The 20,881-nt window shown below is 39.6% G+C and overlaps 1 long non-coding RNA gene across 1 annotated transcript in view; it reads left to right on the top strand.

Moving 5' to 3' along the window:
- Positions 1-20,881, top strand: part of LOC105668516 (uncharacterized) — a 48,736-nt gene that overhangs the window by 17,367 nt on the left and 10,488 nt on the right. Inside the window, exon 2 of the long non-coding RNA XR_001100120.2 lies at positions 3,098-3,252. This is a non-coding gene — a long non-coding RNA (uncharacterized lncRNA). The remainder of the gene's footprint in view (positions 1-3,097; positions 3,253-20,881) is intronic.

The raw sequence follows: 20,881 nt of genomic DNA, 5'->3' as shown, positions 1-20,881 counted from the left end.
AAACGACTATTCAAATAGCGGATCCCGACGCATACCTGTGCGGCTTGGGAAACCAGCGAGACCTTTGGAAAAAAAAATGCAATTTTGAGAGAAAGGACAGAGCCGATCATGCGACGTTTACCGGACCTCTACGATGTGTGTTTACGCTGGGGTTGACTCACCTCTTTCCAAATTCACGTTTGACCCCGCGTCTTCGATATTCGTCCGTTGCGTTTGAATGGATATCATACCGTGGGAGAGTCCCGCATTCGGGTTAACGCTCCGAAAAACTTCGTAATTTCCTTTCCAGATTTTCGCAATCGCTTCACCTGCGTCGCCGTGCCAGGTAATAGGGAGATGACGCGTTGCGGTTGTATTATTCGAGTGTGGGAATGCCAGAATTTCACGTTTCATCGTGACTCCCTTTCATATTAATCTATCCTTTCAAATTTTACCTTAGCCTTCATTGCGGAAAAAGGAATAATGCATTTTATTGCATCACTCATGATTAATAACGCATATCCTAGCGTAAGACAGTATTTCTGAAATTATATAATAAATTATATGATATCAATGAAGCACTGCTGAACTTTAATAGACGCGTTAATATTTGGAATATTTTTTTAAATGCGATAGACAATGAAAGTATCAATTTTATGACATGTTTATTTGTTTTTTACGCTTGACGTTTTATCGCTAGTTAGAATTTCAAACATACATTCGACACGTTTCGTTAATGCTGAAATGTCAATCAGTAGGAAAGGATCACTTAAAAAGAAAAATCAACTAAAAAGTCAGCGTGCTCATATTAAGTATTTCAAAAATGGAGAAAACTGGACCATCGGTTTTGAAATATAACGTAAAGTTTCACACGCAGCGTCATATGATGCTGGATCTGTTTCCACTCTCTCACGTTCATCTGGCTATTTCCCGTCCCGAACGTGTCCAGCCGCGTTTTCTCAGCAAAAGGATGCTCTTTGAATTCTTCCTAGAAATTGCAATGCATAAATATATGAAACATCTCTATTCAAACATAAAATAAATATTTTGAATAAGTCAATTTGTTAATAAAATTAATATAAAATATTTTCGAACATTTAAATTTAAATTGTTTTATTTAAAATGTATTGCGATTCTTTTTTAATACAAAAAATATTATAGTTTCCTTTGGATATAATAATTATTAATTTACAGATTGATGTTAAGTCAGAGAAAAGGAAACGCACGATTACAGCTACTTCGTATCAACCATTATTACCGACCGTTTTTTTTCAGAGATTTGTTTTAATTTTTACAATCGAGATAAAAGCATTGCAAGGTTTTATGAAGAAAGATTGCGCACGAACTCGGCGGGATAGTCTTGTGCGCATGAAAGGGACAAACGGCACTTCGCCCTAAGCAAACACCCACAGGGTCCACGATGTGCATTATGCAACTTGATGTAACCGCGCTGTGGATCTTTCAAACTAGTTTTTATTGCTTCTCTCTTCTCAGCACCGTCTTAGAACTTCCACTAGCAAAATTATTCGATATTCGCTCTTCCTTTACTTTAATCTAAAATCGTAATGTCGTTTCAAAATCAACTACTTATCCAATTATTTGTCGAATTTTTGATTCACAATCGTATATTCGAGACATCGGTATATACTCGTTCAGTTGTTAAAACATAGCTTCTGGCCTTGTATACTGTCGTGTATGTGCGAGGATCGCGTAGGAAGTGGCGCAACGTGCGTGAGTCCATTTATATGAGAGGCGTGGTTATCATATTTAATATTTACTTCCGCGTACAAATAAGCCGGTGCTTCTCTTGGATAACGCTTAAAAAGCATGAAATTTATATCGAGCGAGGAATGAAATATTGTATAAATCAAATCTTTAACTAAATTATGCGATAACATATTATTTTTAAATACAATCGTCAAAGAATCTACAATAATGTACGCGTACAAACAACCTTATTAGGGTTGAGAAGCACTGATGCAGTGATTCGATCGATGCGATCGTAGAACACGATCGTTGATTAAGCCTTTCTTTTGATCAAGCCGTTCGTCTAAAAGGTGAGCCGCGGTCAAAAGGCGCGTAATATGTCTGACACGCGCATCTATTTAATTAAGATATTTAGAAAACCGCGATTAATGAAAAGGGTCGCGATACCGTATCTAACTCACGCGATACGGCATCTAATGCTAATGAAAAACACGGAACTAATTTTATCACGCGTTACACGGTTCCTTGATGTATCAAATCGATTTTGTATTGTACACAAACTCACACCTTGTTATAACACGATATTTCACTATAAATAATATAGTATCGCATTATGAATAATTTATACTTTCTCTGTAGGGTGCTAAAAAAAATTCTGAGGAAATGTAGCGTTCACGTTTCAAAATTGACGCATTTTTTTCTCTTGTTATGCTGATGTGGAACTTTTTTATCTCTACGGTCAGGAAAAGAGTTAATCGCGTGAAAAGGAAAAGATTTTGGTTTAACTAAGGAATTTTATGTAAATTCCTTTTATATAAGAATTCCTTTTACGTGAGAAGAAAAGTTTCCTAACGTTTCTATCTTATTATTATCTTTTCACCCTTCCACTTTATGGTACATATTTTTGTTCTAAAGAGTATCAGATATAGCTCTTTCTAGGCATTTTAAATAGGTAAAAGCGAAAGATAAAAACATGATTATTTATGCTTATGAATTTTGTACAGATATGACTATCGGGCTTCTTTGTACGCTTGTCGAAATGTACGTACGAGTAATATAAGAAACTCATAAATTACACAGAAGAATTTTTGACACAAGTACAAAGGCGTACAAAGGCACTTTTTACAATTGTTATGTTTACGATCTCTCCATTGACACTTTCCAATAATAAAAAGTTGCGAGATATAAAATATGGTTACATAAAAAATAGAATAAAAAGAAACATGAATACTAAACTTAAAAAAAAAACAATGCAATCTTTACTTTTGTTTTTTTGACTTCTAAAATAGCGTTACACTTAAGCAATAGATATATATTTGACATTATATGTGTTCATAAAAATATATTATTTTATTTTTTCTATACTTTATTATCCTTTGCGAAAGTAATTTAATGAAAACTAACATTACAGGGTGGATACAAGAATACGAATAATCATATGAATTTGGGGATAGACGTTGAGACAGCTGAATCACCAAACTTCACCTGTCCTCTTAAGTCTTGTCGGACGACACTTTCGATTAGAAGTGATTGGTGTCGGAATGGCTTCTTAGAGATATTGCACAGGTAAGTAAATACTTAAACCTGTCAAGCTTCAGTAGATACCTATAGATGTCAATTTGTCCTTCTCCGATAATTTTTGATAACTATGGAATTCACTCTTTTCTTCTTTTCCTTTAAAAAGAAGAGTTATCAATGAAGATACTGAAGAAGCAAACCAAGAATGTTTTTCGTAATTTCTCGTAAAATTTATGACAATTGTGAAAAACTCCATTTTATCTACATAATGCGGTCTTTTAAATTTTGCTACGATTTTTTTTTGCCGAGTTGCCGTACTCATGTGGCATCGTGCGTATTAATGGCGCGCAATCATCCAGTTTCTATCGCCGTGAAGAGCCATGTTTAGGCGCTTAAAATTGATCATATTTTAAACCGCTGTAACTCGGCGGTTATAAATTATCATAGACAAAAAATAAAAATAGCATGTTAAAACTTAAAATTTGTACTATCACGTGCTTTGGGCCGTTTAAAAAAATATTTTATTTTCACAGTTCTGAGCTGAAAAAAAGAACACAGTACTTTCAACACTCTATAGCTTGATAAAAAACGTCATAAATTTTGCGAGAAAAATTTTTTTATCGAGTTGCAGAGTATTGAACGTACGTAATTTTAAAAGCAAAACAATGTGCTTTTTTTTTACTTAGAAGTATAAAGATGAAAATTTGATTTCGAGCTTCTGAAAAGTGTTCTATATTTTTTTGTGAAATAGTTAAAATACATATTTAACGAGTACGGGCATTACAACATATACATAGCTCATATTTAACGAGTACACATTACAACATATGCATAGTTCCACACAGAATTATTTTTCTGTTACATAAATATCTGTTACAGATTTTAGTCAATCATATTAATTATAATATATAAATCAGCAATCAATTAAGATATATTTTATAATTATCATTCTGATTAACGTCTTTGTTTTTAGTATTTTTGTCGCAAATGCAATGCGGAAGTTCGCGTTTCGTAAGATACAATTATCATTTAACGCTTTATCAATACGTTAGGCCATTACCGCCAGCTCACATCCATCGCCTAATTAGTCGTGTTATCCCAGTGACACGTGCCGGTCATTTGGCGTCGCGCTGCACATCTGCGAAACTAACAATAAGACAATAGATAGCCGGTTGCAGCTGCTTGAAAAAATGGGACAACTAGTCGCACTGCAGTGAGAGCGAGAAAGAGAGCAAATACAGGACGAATCTATTTCATTAGTTTGCACCCCTCCGCCAGTTAAAGTAGACACTTCGATTACCTTCGACCGTTTCCGTAAAATTTATGTCTCTCTTCACGAGCAATTTTAAGCCTCGATCTCTCCTAATTTTTGTTTTGCTCCTATTTTCAAGGCACATTTGCAACTGAGTCATCACAAAAATTACAGTCTCTTCAGAGTATTATCAATTATAATTAACCGTATTTTTCTTCGAACTGAAACAATAATATTTGTTTAATTAAATCTATTTTTAATTTTTGTTAGTCTTCGAAATACCGTCGAATAGCATTCTCAGCGCGCCTTTTACGTTTCTTCTTTGTCGTTTCGATTTCTTTTAAGACGATGATAGAGTTATCGCGGCGGCTTGATATCGTATGCCAAATTACATGGTTAACACAAGCCGAAACGGGGAGGACACAATTGGCTCGCCTGTAAAGATTCCAATCTTTCGATCGTAACGAGTTGCGACATGCCTCGTTGCCTCTTCACACTCTCCAATCCTTTGCTGCCTATCCAATATAGCGCGCGCGGGGATTCTCCATTCGTCGTTTCGATCCGTGTTCGCTTTAGAAGCTAGTCGATCGTACGATCAAGACCTAAGTCCGATGCACCCTCGCTCATTGTGCGAGGCTACGCTGCCGTTCAGGCGTGTTAAAACGTGATGCGATAGATATCGAGAATTAGAGGAATTTACATCAAGATATTTGTTTATTGATTCACGTGAATGTATACTTCGATGATAAAAGGTATCACGATGCGTCAATGTGTATGAATAAAAGTTTAGTAATCGGATGTTTATACATGCCAGAGATCTCTATGGAATTCAATACCGAAACCTTCGACGAGAAAAAAAAATTCGTCTTTCGACTAATATTTCCGGATCTTTTCTCTGGATCCATTTGCTCGCAGTAGCCGGCTCGGATATGTGTAGTTTCCTTATTGGACAACTCCCAATGGAGATGCACTGCTAATTCCATTGAATCGGATTTTAGCTGATAGAGATCTGCCGTGGACGCGGATGGAAGGATCTGTAAACGCGGGTCGCAGTCACGGATTTTATATTGCGTCACATTCTTGTATCCCTTGCCGCGTGCACATACCTGACGTCCTTTAAATTGCGTCCGACCCCGATACGTCGCGATAAATGACAACGTATATGGCACCGTGCCGGATGGATAATCTGTCCATTAGTTGCCGCGATTACGATGTATTTCTATTTGTTACACAGCACGTCAAACAACCGTTTGGTTTTCGCGAGCACCGAGAACGCTATTCCATTCTGGTCTCCTCGGCACGACCATGTGTTACCCATGCAAACATTTTTGTTTGTCCGATAACCGCGGACTTCACACCATCTTCGACTCGAACGTGTCTCCCAGCAATCCGAACGGAGAGTTTGCGTTTTTAAACTTTTCTTCATCCGTGAACAAATATTACATAGCAAAGCCCTTTTCCTCTGGAATACCTAAGAAAGATCACGTCCCGATAAGGATGGCAAAGATTTCACACCTATCTTGATGTATCTTTGTGTACGACCGACTACATAGGGGATAAATGCTAGAAAGAGAGAAAAAATGTTACTAAAAATAATATATTTTTTTCAATATGTGTATTTACACAATATTTGTGTATATAATTTCGCACACAACAGATAAATAATTTTTATTTTATAATGATAAAAAAGAGAGATACTGATATCTATTTTAAAAAAGGTTTAAGAACAGCTTATTTGATAATATTATTTTCTTTTAAAATGTCCTCGCAACACTACTTACTCTTAATACTTCAAATATCTTGGTTTCACGTGAACATTCGGTGACGACAACACCAGGCTCCATAACTTACGTCCGCCTTGGCTTTTAGAATACTGTAACGATTACAGCATCTGAGCTAGTGGTCTGTAGTCTGTAAAGAGTTTAACTGGTGAGACGCAATAATTCAGAACATTCTATGGTCAACTCGGGCTAACCTGAAAGGGCTAAGATATTTATGGGTTGCAGCTGAGCTCTGGCTATGCAACGTTTTCCACTTTGGAATAAGGGATTCACCCTGCTCGCCAATAATCAGCGCGTTCCTATTGAGAACGTGGTTCTCAATTTTTAATGCAGTCTTCAATTTTATTTGTATAACATTTTTCGAGTCGATTATTATCAATCGGACTTTATTTTTGACATTATTTACACAATTTTAGAAATTGCGGTACAATAATTGTAAAATTACCATATTTCTTTATTAACGTTATAGTAGATTAATTAAAAGTGAATAACACAGCATAATGTAAAATATATTTTCGATTCGTGAATAGAAGCGTCTCTTTATACGAGAGATCGTTCAATAATCCCTAAAGATATCGTCGTGTTTACACCGTTTAAATATGAAACTCCTCGCATGGATGCGTATCAATGAGACAATCGCAATCCCTTGTAATCCTTCCAAAGGTTCGTCGCCGCTTCCTACCGCGACACGTATGCCCGAAGAAAACCCTTTCACGCAGTCGAGCGCTCTTTCTTCGAATCGTCAGCGAAACGAATCAACGAGACTTTCATTGCACCCCTTCGGCCCTCGTCCCGCCTATTCTTGCCGATGTAATCGAGTCGGAAAAAAGACCGAGACTACCCCGCGACCCCTTTGAGTCTACCAGCTCGTAGACTCTGACGGGCGGGAAAGAATCATGTTTTGGCAGGCCGCGATAATGTCGGTGCAGCAGTTTCCTTTGACGAGCTACCGTAGGTAGCGCTAATGGAAGCTAGCGCGACATTCGAAGGTGGTAGCTCGTGAAACGCGATCAGGATTTAGCCCCCGTGACCCCCTGGTCCCTCTCTTCAGCGTCACCGCTGGCTTTACCCTTAATCCGCCTACGCCGAGTGGACACCGCCACTAGGATACAATGTCGAGGAGATCCATCTCTCTCTCTCTTTCTTTTTACTTCGGCTCCGCTTGGTACTCTCGTGCTATATATGCGGCCGACTCTCGGCCACGAAGATCGGTGGAAGCATCATCATTTTCGTCACGTGTCGTTACCTGACGCGAGATCAAGTTTCTCGATGGTCATCCGGCGCCGCGCTTCGCTTGATTGCCGAGATGTTGGACGAATCGAAGTGTGAATGGTGCAAAAATCCTGTGGGAATAACTAAAAGTCGCGCTATACGTTGTAGCTCCTAACAAATCTAATATCTACAGGCTTAGAAACGAAATTCTTACAGGATCGGTCACAAAATGTTCGATATCTGCGCGCCGAAGAGACAAGATGACGGTAACGATAGGCTCCACCGAAGAGATTTGGTTCTGTTGTAGACTAATTTATAGTCGAAATAGTTTGAACGACAAAAAGTCGACCCCTATCCTTACCCAAACACTCAAATAAAAAGTCTCTAATGATCGTTCTCCAGTGATTCCAAGGTCAAATGTGTTTCACATTTACCGCACGATAATGACAACCTTTTGAAATTCCATTGTCATTTATTGGTGGTCACGCCATAATAATTTGTCTGGAACTCAAATTTTCGGAAAGGAAATTATTGCTTATTTTTAACCCGCTGCGAAATCTTTTGAATCTTCACAGCAGGAAAACTGCATTATTATTCCTGTTAATCGCAAAACACATTTACATATGAAACTCTTTTCTATTATTATTAGCTTCCTTTTATTATAAATAAATGAATATTGGTTTTGAAGTTAATTAATTAGAAGTATCATAATATTTTTGTGTACGCATCGCTACTTTTCGTCGGAGTCTCGCCGCTACCATAATAAATTCCGTCAAATAAAATGTCTCATAAATGTTTCATGAGATTACAAATTATGTTAATATTCATGTTTAAACTTGACCCAACTGTCTGTTTTATATCGTCGCTGAAGGAAGGGTCGATCTTTAAAACAATTCAGTTATGCATCGACGCGCAGATAACAATGTACTAGCGATACTTACAAAGAGAATACGAGAAGGCGCCAAAATATAAAAAATGTTTAAGAAAACATTGAGATATTTATCTTTTAAAAAAATCTAAGAAAAATGTATCGAGTTTAAATAAATTAATTCCAATTGATTAGAAGAAAATAAGAAGTGATACGACAACAACATTTTATTATCGCCGGCGATATAATATTCTGAGTTATTAGGAGTTTTGGATTTCCACCCTTACTGATGGTTGAAAATGGACGAAACGACCGCACGGACGTAAAATAGAAATCGAAAGAACGCATCGGACCGGAGTGCATACAGTTACAGCCTGCATCGTAACATCTGCTACGATGCCACTAACAGTCTGACAGTCCGACCACGCATTTGCGCAACTGTCGCGTCGACGCTTAGGTCACGAGACAGGAAAACCATTTAGATTTTCAATGATAATTATCAATGATCGATGCTGATAATGATATATCTTTACGACTCGAGAACCTTACAACTTTGCGACATATGACGCTTTCTCCGTTAGATAAACAACACGGTAAAAGTGGATCGGAACGTTTAAATATTGTTTCATGCAAATGATTCTCAATCTGTCTGTCCTTGCAACGGGAGTCGCTTCCTCGTGATTTGTGTCTTATGTTGTTCTTAGCACTTCAATTCCCGTGAAAGTAAAACACACGTCCGAGGAAAGTTGCGTCAACAAAATGTAAGCATGAGCTGACTATGCGATTTATAGAAAGAGACAGGCTGATGGGAAAAAATATACAGGGATGTCTAATGGTGTCATTTGAGATCATAATGGATAGTGTCCGAGAATAAAGGCTTATTCTTGCCGATGAAGGACAGGGAGCCCACGACAAGCGTGTCAACGCGGTAATAATAAGTAAAAGTAGTTCTATTATCGTGCAGCTGCGAATGTCGGCTATACGGGGGGTTTTTTTTTTTCCGGTTCAAGGAAAATCGGCGCCTTGCTGCGTTAAATGTCGACGATACGCAGCACTGTCCGCGCAACCTCGACAAGTGGTCTCCATTTCCATCCGTTCTTCGCGGTGCACCGCGCCGCACCGGTCGAGGTTTCCCTCAAGTATGGTTTCCATCATGGCAGAACGTGTGTGCGAGGATACGCTTCGACTTCCTGCACGCAGTTTCCATCGTCCCGCTTTCTTCTACCACTCTCCCTCCCCCCTCCCCCCCCACCGCTTCTTCGCAGCCGAGTCCTCCGACTCGAGGGTCCCTCGGACTTTCCTTCCTCCTCCTCCCCCCTCCCTCCTCTCTCCTCACTATTTTTTTGTCTTTCCTAAACTGTCGTCAGAGAAATTAGACCTGTGTCGAATTTCGACCATGCGAACATCCGGTGGCTACGAAGAGTTACGCCTCTTCAGCCGCCTCGCTGGCTTAAAAGTTGCGACGTACAGACGGCAGTTTTGGTTTAAATCCGAGATCTAGTGAAATCAACTTACTTACTCGAGCGCACAGTCGAGCAAAGTATGATGTTATTTCTCTCACGTGTGTATTATCATTTCCGAGAGGCTGAGTAACTTATCACCTTACAGATATCAATTTTCAGATGCGATCTTTTCACAAGAGCCACGGTCTGTGCCACGGGAATCCAGCTCTTTCGCTCGTCTTACGATCTTTCGCGCTCAGAAGATGATATTTCACCGTGCCATTGAATGGCTGGTGGCCCGTCGCAAATGTAAAGATCAAGTGAGCGAGATTGTCCCCTCTTGCCTTCACCTCGCAAATTCTAGCTCTAATCTGTGAGTAATTGTCCTGGCACAAAAGCGAAAACGGTGCCGAGGCTCGGCGCTTTACCCGCCCTACCAACAACGTGCCTTTTCCCTACAATGCATTTTTTTTACTTTGGCTACTCTGACGCCCACGCTGGCGATTAATCTTCAATTATAGCGCCGCTGACAGCCGCACTCGTAACACCTCTACGGTCGTCTAGGAACGGTCGGCTATTCGAAACTATGCTGTACAAAATTTATCAGGAAGCGAAGTCAACGGCGTTTAGTATTATCTTAAAAAAAAAAAAAACATTTTTCGTGAAAGTAAACTTTCGTCAAGATATTTAATTAATCTACTTCGGTATCTATAATTAAAATATTCAAGTCTACGCACGTAATGTTAATACCAAAGAGTTAATGTTCTCTCAATTCTCTCTGGGGTTTAACTTTTTTATCTCGCCGCTGCATTCCGGACTGCTTTTCATCATGACGCGATAAAAGATGGCGACCCCGTTAAAGGAAGGGTATTATTTCGGGCCTACCTTAACAAAAGTCCTCGGCGACGATCGAGTCACGAAGCGCAGCGGAGCAGGTATTGGTTTTCAAGAAGGTGTCATTTGTATCGGGCGTAAAATATGTGGCATTCAACGTGAGGATATTGATGTGCATCAGGAGGGGTTGTCATTGTTGCACGCCACCCCCTCGAGGCATGCTCATCCGGGGTCCTCCCCGTTCCTTCGCGGGAACCGAAAGAACTGCACTTGATATATTGGAACTTTTGTACCCTCCCGGAACGTAGCTCTACGTAACAGCAGCCGGCGTATCCTTTTATACACGCTCCGAAAGATCGCGATCGGCGGATAACTCACCTGCCCGCCTCCGATCTTCGAGGAAGTCGATGCTCCGCTAAAAATCTCAATAGCAAATTAAGTTTACGTTGTAAAAAGTGTGAAGAATACATATACCTCCGCGTGACGTTTTCTTTTTTTTTTTTTTTTTTTTCTTTCGAATAAAATAGCGGCGGTCTTAAAGACGCGAGGTGTTATTAGTTAGCCGCAGTTCGGTAGCGATCCGCGTGGAATAAGACTTTTCTTCGAGACGAAAAAGTCATTGGCTTGGACCACCGTGTTCGGTTTTCCACTTTGGCGAACGAAGCTCGCTTCTACTTTCCACGCCGGATTAATTTCACTTCTCCGCGTTGCACTGCCGACAGTCGGCGGAGAGATAGAGACAATAGCGGGCAGGATCGGCCACGTGACTAGTCGGAATGTTGGCGCGTGAAAAAAGAAAAAGGTAGCGAAGGCGAGCGACGAGAGAACTGTAAATCATTTCTGAGATCATTACGGATCGTTCTGGCTTCGTCTCCACCCGCGCGTTACGGCGGCGCTCGATGAAACGAAAGCAACGGCGGTTTTTGCGAGCAGCGTTTTAACACCGGCATAAAACGCATCGTTAACTGTCGAGGGAGGGGGGAAGGGATCGAAGGGAGAAACCAAGAAGCGAGAGCCACCCCGCCCTTTCCACACCGTAGTCTTACGCGCCGCGTGGACGCTGGCCTAATAACTCTCGGCGCGAATGATGGATGTTACTTCGGTGGCCACGTCTCGGAGCGGCTATTATGAGACGGTTTCGCGAGTCGATAGAAAACCGTGGAGTCATTCGCGAAGCTTAACGGGAGCCGAGCCGACGGAACCCCACGGCCGACATATGGCGCCTGCGGTATCCCGCGACGTGGGATATAATTGATCCTTGATCCTACCGTGGGCAGTTTCACCTCAAAATTATGACCGTGAAGAATCTCTCGAATAAAAAAAAATCAATTCTGTATAGGCGAGACTGACCAGTTCCGCTGATAAAAATAGTACAGATATCTATCTATCTAATTATCTGCCTGCATATGCTTTTCACAGTCGATCAATGGCGGATTATCGTCCGCCTGAGACGAATTCACGGGTTTTTTTTTTTTTTCCACAACTGTCGATTTGTCACTGAGACGCGCATACTCCGCAAGTGTGACGATATCTCTTGAGGATCCAAGGGAAAATCGTGACGCATGAAGATTTTGAGAGATTCGACAATGCACGATGCAGCTGGCCTCGGAAGTCGTGTGGGTGCGCGCAGATTCGAGTGAGCGACGTGCGTGACGGGGCGGAATAAATAAAAGTGTATGCCTCGAAGACACTCTTCGCGGCGCGAGAGACGCACATTGTGGCGCGTGGCGAGATTCACGTGTGCTCGATTCATCGTATTTTCTTTCTCCACGAGGAGTTTTCCGAAACTTTTTCTTTCAGCCCGAGCCGATTCATTGATCCGCACTGAAGAATTGCTTGACTTTACCGCTGAAATAAAAGGCCGTATACTGATATCTTACAAAATAATATTTGTAATACAATTTTCAAATTTATACTTCAAATTTATAATACGCGAATCTTGGAAGACAGAAATTTAAATATATTTTAAAATATTTATATTCTTCTTTTTCGCATATTCGTCTCATTTGTTTAATTATATATTCTTTATCTTTCGAGAAATTATGTTTTTAAAAATTGTTTCTACTTTTCATCATTGATCATCGTTTCGAGTTTAATTATCCAACGATAATTCACCAATTCGGAGATAATCTGTAAATCCTATAGAAATTGGTTTTGTTCGAGTGGCAGTTTGACTGTGGCTATTCAGGTAAAAAAACGAATTTCCAAAACATGTCGTAAAATTTACATCTGTATAATTTTCAAAGAAAAGAAAAACACTGGAGAAATTTTGTAGACCACTTAATAGGCACGCAACAGCACAAATTACAAAGAAATCCTTTGAAGACAATCGTTTGACGATAATTTATGTTGAACGGTACTTTCGGTTCCAACATTGACCCTTTTAGTCATTCGATCATTGACAATTGCTGGCAGGTAAACCGTAGCCAGTAGGTATATCTCGAAAGCAATCAAAGGCTTAGTGGATAGTCGAAATGGTGCCTTCAAGGCTAAATAGTTTTTCTTGACTAGTCATTCCAATAGCTTTTTTTTTAATGTGTATTATACCTCACCCTGTGCATAGCATAAGTTAAGCCCTTTCAAGTTTTTCAGGCAATAGATATGTAACAAATATTTTACTTTTAATGTGCTACCGTACAAACGAGGAACAAAAAGGGCTATGTAATAAATAAAGGACCACACAGAAAACAGAATTTATAATACACTTTATTCACTAATAACTGTGAAATGTTTGGTGTTTGCAGAAGAGCTGAACAATCGTAGCGTAACACCGGTATTCTTTCGGCTTTTGTAAAAGGCGTTTAGAAAGTAACATGAATTGGTAACATGAAATGGTTTTTCTCGGAGTTTATAAGCATTGATATTACTTGCACGTGTCTAGTAAAGTGACGCTTTTGAAGTAAATAATCTGTCTTTCTTCTTGTGAATACTAGAAATTAGGAAAGCAAAGAAAAAGAGGAAAAAAAATATCGAAAATAAAATGTGTAACAAATCTATAAAATTACGATTATTATAAATTCTGAAAATTATTAATTCTGTGACCAACATATAAATCAAAAAGTTATAAATAATTTATATACCTAAATTTTTGTAGATGTTATAAAAAAGGATTCCGTAACATTCTGAAGGAGACAATTCAATTAAAATATATTTGATATTTGATAAAATGTTATTTGAGGTAGAATTTATCATAAGAAATGTATATTATTGAATATTGTGCTCTTTTGCATGAGAAATTTTTTGATTCGTAGATTGCCGTATTCATTTCGTAGCCCTTGAGTGATACTTACGCAACATCGACCTGTATAAAACTCATTTTTTCAATTCTTTCCTCCGAAACCTTTTTCTGGGTTGCCACATCTTTCGGAAATCATTTGTTGGAAAGAAGGGCAACTCAAGCGAAAATAATACACGGACCCATTCTGTTCGTTTCGCAGAAGCCATCCCTTTATAAGATTTCTTCATTCAACTTGAGACGGATATTTTTTTCTTCCTCAACGTTTTGCATTCCATCGTGCTCAATTGGGCTCGAAAATTAATCTTCTTTAAATACATTCAATTTGCGGCGATCTGAGATAAACTTACGACTCAACGACATTCACGATAAATTCTAAGACAATTCCCGCGACCGCAAATTTCTTTTTCGCCTGCGCGAAAGTCACGGTCCTCCCGCATGAAATCTCGAGACTCGAAGAGGAAACGAGAAACGAATTTAATCCGACTCGTTCGAGTAGGGCCGACTCTCGAGAGCAGATGCGTATCCCGGAAAGATCCGAGATTCCAGATATCCCGCCAATTTCTTCTGCGGGTTGTCAATATCTGTAAGGACCACGACAATGGCTGAGGGGTAGAAGCGGCTTCTAAGATACTCGCTCGAGCCGAACAATAACATATTGCAGAATCTCCGGGGTATCTATGTGCGTGCGCGCGCGCGTATGTGTAAACACGCACCCTCGGACGCGCGCGAGGGTGGGTAGTTCTCTTCGTATGCTCGCGCGCACGCACGCGCGCGCGCGCGTGTGTGTGTGTGTGTGTGTTCGTACCTACATATGTATCTCTTTCCACTCGAGCATCACTATAACCGTCGCGCATGACGAAGGAACGAGGATAAAACACCCTCTCGAGTTTCGCTACGTACGAGTGGATTACGCGTCCGCGGAGTTACGAGGCGGCTTCTATTTCCTTCCAGAAGTCTATATGCGTCTAACATCGATCACGTGACTGGATTTTAAATAAGAGAGCGATTCTGAAACACGTGTCAATTTATATATCGGCTAATTATTTTTTTTTTGGTCGTATAAAGATATATCTTTTTTGAAGGTTGTCGAAGATACGCATATTTGTAGAAAGATAACAAATTATTTTTTTATTGCCGGTTGTGGACGGAAAAACTTTCACGAGAAATAAATCTTAATGTCAATAAAGTGAATTTTATCTTTGTTCAAGGACTATAGACCCTTTCGAGCGGAAGAAACAGTATTCTCGCGATGTAACTGTAACTGGACATTTTTCGGACAAAAGTAAAAGGTACAAAGGAGGCTTAAAAGTTGAAGCAATGTTTCATGTCCCAAAAATGCAATTTTAAACTATTCCATAAAATCGTTTCCGTAACAATTTTTTTTGGTTTAATTTTCTGTAATAAATAACAGGCTAAAGATTTATGTGAACTCAAGGGTTCTACCGGAACAAAATATCTTTACACTGAATTATATGCGATATATCCAAACTATACAGTTAGACGTAGTCTCTAAATCACAGGAAATTTACGAGGCATTTCCATAGTTTTAGGTCATTGTATTGAGGTCATTGTATTGCATATCTACATTTTCCTTGTCCGTGCTACAAAAATAACACAAGGACGAGAGATTTCTTTAAGAAAAAACATTATTTTTGCGAAAAAGAATAAAAAACGGTTACACTTAATTGTTGCAAGAATTTACTACAAATGCAGAAGGCAGAGATAGTGAATGTTGAACAATCGGGCGATATTTTGCGCAGTATGCCTGGATTCGGAATAATCATACCTCACACCAAGCGTTTCTTTTCGAAAAATCGCATTTGAAGAGTAAAGACACGCAACGAAACTCTTCGAGAAATCGTTAAGATCGCGTTCCCGACTTTTTCTGCTACGCGCGCGGAGAAGTAACGAGGAGCTTGTCAGAGAGGGTCGAGAGAGCCGGAGTGGCGAGAAGGAAGACGCGGGAGAAAAGGAAAAGATTGTTGCGAAGGAAGAAGCCGAGAGTTTAATGATATTCCTGATTACGGCACGTGGTAGAAGAGAAAGAGAGGAGGAACGGAGAGAGATAGGGAGGTAGGAGAGAAGAGAAAGAGCGACAGAGGGGGGGGGGCAGTGGTGAAAGAGCGAGCCAGGAGGCTGCTCCACCTTGCCGTGTCAACTCTGTATTCATCCGAACGGGCTCGCCCTTCTTCCATCCGCGTTCAACTCCGTCGTCGTCCTCGTCGTCGTCGTCGTCGTCGTCGTGGTTTCTCGCATAAAAAGTATTGATCTGAGCTTCTTCTTGGCCCGTGAGGCTCACGAACCGAGAGGGTTGAATCTACCCTAACTGCTTGCCCTGCCTTTATATTCATCATCCCTCTAGCGCCCGGAGAGCCGCGGCGACGGCGGCGGCGGCGGTGGCGGTGGTTCTGTCTTCCGAGGGTGGTCGGACTTCCTCCCTTTTTCTCTCTCGCCGCCCTGTGGCTTTCTTCCGCTGCCGCTCCCCCGCGCGGCGACACTCTTTCCACTTCGTTCCTCCCGACAAATCCAAGTTTCGGGAGAGAAGCTATTTTTTATGCGGCTCTACGTCGAATGCCAATGAGTTCCTTCTGCTCTTCTCTTAGCGTATCATCTAGAGCATCCCCCGTACTTTAATTAGCTTCCCTGGGGTTAGGTTCCGGATGGATTTTCTCATTGCGGCGTAAATGACGCGCGCGTTATAAAAAGTTTTCCGTGTGAATGTGTTTGTGGGTGCTAGTAAATGTGATAGTAATAAAACACTTGTTAGAAAAAAAGTATTTTTGTTCGAATTAAATACGAAACAAATGAATAAAGGACAGGTCAATTCGATTTCGCTACGACAGGCCGCGGAAGATGTCGGAAATTCGGAGGATGGGAGAGCAAACAATAATTAGAATCTACAAAGAGCGCATTTGCCTAATTTGTTTTTGCATTCTCGTTAATTCACTTGTGAACAAATTTGATTACGATGAATTCGTATTACTTATCGATGAATATTTCATCGGTTTTGTCACGACAGCTACATTAAAGCAGTGTTTTGCAAAGTTGCGTCTAACGACAAACAAATTTCTTGAATATAATAAAATAATTTTTGGATTAGTATAAATTTCTTATTTATACCATTTTTTTATATTGTTCAAAATTATTGTTATTAATAGAATTATAAAAATGTTACTATGTTAATAATTAAAAGATACTTTTTGGCAAAATTAATTTTACAAAAAAAGCTTACAAGTGAAGTTTTGAATAATCGAATATTATTGATGCAAACTCTCAACTTTTGCATGCCATATCCACAGTCATTATTCACAAGTTCAGTTCTATTCGAAGATTAACGACAAACCCTTTTTGCCCATGCGAGAGCATCGTGACACCAATCTGACATGCGTTTTTCTACCGGCTCTATGGTATCTCTCAAAACATCGCAGGTCCACTTAAATATTTCCGAAACGAGAATCGTCCGTGAGACCTGAATCCTTTCGAACCTAGATCTGTTGTGACAGGTCATCCACTACCATTCGTTCTATCAGATTACGCGTTATTTATTTAAGACGCGCAGATACATTGCCATTGTACTTTTAATACATTCAACGAATGTTGATGAAATCTTTCGAACGCTGTTTTCGACACGGTATATAAGTATACAAAAAAAGTTGGTAGAAAAGGATATTCACAATGTATTTGCAAGTTGTATGAATACAACTTCGCAGGTAAAATTGAGTGATCGATAAAATATAATACCATAGGATGAGAAGATATTTTGGAAATCACAATGAACAAAATGAGATTAATGGTGTTTTAGAAACGATTTGTCTTTCATCAGGATCCTTTCAGAAGATCATCTTTCTGCGTTTGAATACGTTAGAAAAATACGGAGTACTGTTTCGTTGGGCTTCCAACGGAAAAAGAATCATTTAGAGATGTATACTAGAATAGCTTAAAATGGTTTCACATAGAACACAAAACTGGAAAAAGGATTGAGAAAAGTCTGCATTGTTGTATAAAAAATGAATCACTTTAACCGATGAAAAGGATACAGGAAGTTTTTATAATACATTCGTTAATTTTCACGTCTAAGAAAACAATCCTATCGTCGTCCTATCGCGAGAGCGGACTTCCGCGCAAAATGAACCGGAACAAATTTCGGGGAGGATATAATTTGATTAGTTATAGTTCACGCTAAAAGACGGGATTGAATTTCTCGGGATAAATGGAAATTCTCTTTTGCGGCTTCGAGTGTATCGATACTTTTGGCGCTTCGAAGAAAAACCTTGTAATTGTATTTTTTATGCCGCGTAATCGTTCTTACGATATTAATGTTAAATCTTTAAAGAGTGACATTTGCTGAATTGTCATTTTCACGGTGTGATACACGCTGCAACGGTATTCTATGTAGCAGGTAAGGTTGTTGCCATTGGACACTGCTATAGGGAGATAAAAGTAGGGTTGGTTGCTATGGTGACGGGGAAGGGTTAGCATTCCTACCCCTTTCCGAATTCCGGCCGGTGAAGGGTTAATGAGATTGGACTCTGTGTAGGGAGGGTCTTCCCTACAGAAGTTTTGTTCCTCTTTCATTGACGCCATAGCTAACATGGCTAACCGTTCGATACGATATCATGATTTTGTTGAAATCTTTGTACTTTCTAACAAATATTCGCTACATTAAATTTATATGCTTCAAGAATTTCATACTTGCATTAAATATTAAAAAAAAATAGAAATTTGTATATCTAATTTTATTCTTTTATTTAATGCAAAAGGAAAAAATGTGGCATTTTATTTTACCGTTTTTTTTACGGATAAATTTTTAATAAATAATTACCCCAAAGTTTCTCCGCCGGCGTTCGACGCTCTTTTTTAGTCTTTTTCTTCTCTCAAAATAGATTTCCTAAATAAATTGTATCGAAAAGCGTTTGATAATATTACGTTGAATCTTACAGCGACACGTGGGTATCGGTCATGTCCCTTCCTTCCGATCGAAAAAAATATTTTTGCAGTGCCCGATTCCAATTGTACCTGCGGCTTTGCTCCTATTCACTCTATTTCCGTCTCCGTCTCGCATGACTGCCTTTTGAAGTTTCACGCACGAATTTAGATCGCATTTCGTGGTGTGCACGGTCGCGCGCATATGTGTACACCACGCGTGGGTGTGCGCTTCGGGTACAGGGGGCATTCTTATTTCCATACAAAGCCATACGATTTCCCCGGCTTTACCTTTGAAGAACGAGGAAGGAGGGTTTTTCAGAGCCCCTTTCCAGCATGCCTATGACCCCGGCAGGTTGGGCAAGTGTTGCGATTTTCGAATGCCCGTCGAAGCCCTGGGAAAATTATGTAAACCGTAGCGATTCCCACAATATGTCGAGACTGACGAAGACGCGGAAGGGTCCAAAAAAAAGCGCAAAAGGAAACGCGCAATCAGAACTTATATATAGATGTCTCATCTCGCGGAGATCAAAAATATTGTGTACGGACGATTTATTTTCCGCTGTCAAACTGGTAAGTGTAATCAAACGGTTAATAATATAAATTGAAGGGTTTATAACAAAAACAACTCTTGTCAAAAATTGAGGAAATTGAGGGATAATAGCGTAGTCACAAGTGGAACCTACAATGTGGTTGCACCAATTCTCATATAAACAATGCTTTAATTTATATTGTTAGGAAGTTTGGGTGGTTCTATTGAAAAGTTTAGGATGACAAAATGTTTTTTTTCTTTTCCTGAAAAAAATGAAAAATTGACAAGAGTTGTTTTTGTTATAAACTCTTCAATTGATAAAAATGTCTCGCGATAATAAATTGCACGATAAGTAACGAAAACGTCTTTCGTAAATCAACGTCAAATAAAAGAGGAGAAAAGAAGGAAAATGTCATGCGGGTCTTTAACCCATTTACGTAAAAGTGCTCTCACGAAGATTAGGCCGTTACAAATGATACCTTTGGAAGTAATACAATTAATTTTATTTAAATCCAATCAGCCGTATATTCACTGTACTTTTGTAATCCGCTATTTTAAATTTACCCGTATTTCGGATATCGGAGTAGTTTCTTATACCCTCAGCGTATCCAATTTTTATAAAAACCATATATTATTTATCCACTTTATTTTTCATTCCATATCCTAATATTACTTGAAATACCCACTTCGTGTTTACGCCTTCTCCGATCACGCAGGAAACGACCAATTGTGGTCAACTCCGACTGAAAGTCGTAGCTATGTAAGGCGTTTCGAGGAAGACGAGCTCAGCTTGACATTTTGCAGGACCCACTTGCACTCGTAGGCAAGTGGAGCAAGGATTCGGGGCGTGGCGAATATTTAACGACGGACTCGGCGTCGTGCGACATCGTCGTGCGACGACGCCGTTTTTCTGTCCAGAAATCGTGTTAACGCCTATGCTTCCATTACAGTTCTACGTAACAAAGACCAACTGCCGGCTCCATCATTGTCCCTTTCTTCCGGTCGAACGTGCGCCCGTCCCAAGACCTGGTTCTTCTCCATTTTCAGTTCGATCCACGCGGTAGCCGCGTGTAACGATCGAATGGCTCGCTGCGAAAAAGGGTGTAGCTATGCTTTTTTATTTGTCTGCAGTTAAACGAGGAAATAATTTTTCAAAAGGACCGACTGACTTCTTTTATTGTAGAACATCTTAATGTAATCCGTAACCAAGATCGATCGTTTCTTCGAAAGTTCACACCAAATTCTCAAGAATTCAGAATCTTCAAAGAATCTGCGATGTTCTTAAACGATTTCGGTGCTCCTATTGCATTCTCGTTATAGATTTACCAAAGAATCTTTTACATTAGTGAGGGCACAAAAGACATTAACAGCAGGCGTGCAAGCGAACGAGGTGAAGCAAGTAAGAAATGTTTTTTTGTGTCGCGTGTCGGGACGATCTTGTGCGATTAAATTTAGATCAAGTTACACGTTTTGTAATGCGAATAGGTATACAAATGTAAACCGAAAAATATCCAAACTATTAATATCCATGATTCATTTATTCGCGTTTTATAATCCTCAATCAGGTTTCCGTCCGAATCCAATCAAGTTCCTCA

The sequence above is a fragment of the Linepithema humile genome, chromosome 7, assembly GCF_040581485.1.
Source record: "Linepithema humile isolate Giens D197 chromosome 7, Lhum_UNIL_v1.0, whole genome shotgun sequence".
Classification (NCBI taxonomy): Eukaryota; Metazoa; Arthropoda; class Insecta; order Hymenoptera; family Formicidae; genus Linepithema; species Linepithema humile.
Note: the sequence above shows the minus strand (reverse complement) of the source record. Positions and strands in the feature narration are given on the sequence as shown.